Source organism: Fopius arisanus, unplaced genomic scaffold (genome assembly GCF_000806365.1).
Source record: "Fopius arisanus strain USDA-PBARC FA_bdor unplaced genomic scaffold, ASM80636v1 scaffold00319, whole genome shotgun sequence".
Classification (NCBI taxonomy): domain Eukaryota; kingdom Metazoa; phylum Arthropoda; class Insecta; order Hymenoptera; family Braconidae; genus Fopius; species Fopius arisanus.
Genome location: NW_011888058.1, coordinates 52,246 through 53,506, shown reverse-complemented (window position 1 = coordinate 53,506; position 1,261 = coordinate 52,246).

Here is a 1,261-nt window from a genome sequence, read left to right as displayed (position 1 = left end):
AGGCTCCTTGTTGATGAATCTAAGGGGAGGAAAAACAGGGTGAGAGACATATCACTTGTGAGTTTGCTTAATTAGTGAAGTGATACTTATCTCTCAGTCCTGTGGTTCCGGGGTTTCCCCTTGATGTTCCTGTTGATCTTCGTCTGGTGGTTCCTCTGGTGGTGGTGGATCTGACGGCAGCAGGCAGAGTTTGGTGATTGGTCTTTTGAACTCTGCGTAGGTTGTCTTGATGTTCTGTAGATTTGGTGATCCATCCGCGTGTGTGCCGACGTCCACCCTTGCTGTTCTCACCGTGGCGACTCTCGTGAGTCCATCTGCTCCTGGTTGGGTTGATGTTACTCGTGCTATTGGCCACTTGGCTGGTGGACAGTCATCGTCCACCATCAAGACCATATCGCCAACTTCGATGTTTCGTTGACGTCCTTTCCATTTGTAGATTGCCTGATATCGTTGAAGGCACTCTTTGCTCCACCTGGACCAGAAGTCTTGGATTTTTTGCGTGACGAGGTTCCATCGTTGCAGCTTGTTGATGTACTTGTAGGTGACTGGTGCTTCTGGAATTATTTGGAGAGGTTCACCGATCAAGAAATGGCCTGGGGTGAGTGTCTGGAGGTCTTCTGGATCGTCTGACATTGGGCAGATTGGCCTGGAGTTCAGGCATGCTTCAATCTGGATTAGCACACTGTTGAGTTCCTCATATGTTAGTGTCATTGTTCCCAGGACTCTCTTGAGGTGAAACTTCGTTGATTTGACAGCGGCTTCCCATTTGCCGCCGAAATGGGGTGCCCTTGGTGGTGTGAAGCTCCATTGAGTGCCGTTGGTGGCTAGTTGTGCTTGTATTTGTTGATTTTCCTTTGATGCTTGGTGATAGATCTTCTCCAATACGTCTGCTGCACTGGTGAACGTGGGCGCGTTGTCGCTGTACATGACAGCAGGGATACCTCGTCGCCCGGTGAATCTCTTGTATGCCCCTATGAAGGCATCTGTTGTCTGTCTGTTGACTAGCTCCAGGTGAACTGCTGACGTTGTGAAACACACGAAGACTGCAATGTGTACTGTTGCTGGTTGGGCATTCGTGGGTCTCCATTTTAGTACAGGGAATGGCCCTGCATAGTCCACCCCTGTATGGAGGAATGCCCTTGCTGGTGAGATTCTGGTTGATGGGAGCTGGCCCATCTGTTGCTGTGCTCGTCGTCCTCTGTGCCTTGTGCAGACGGCGCAGCGCAGGATGTATGCTCTGACTGTGCCTCTGCCTCCGATG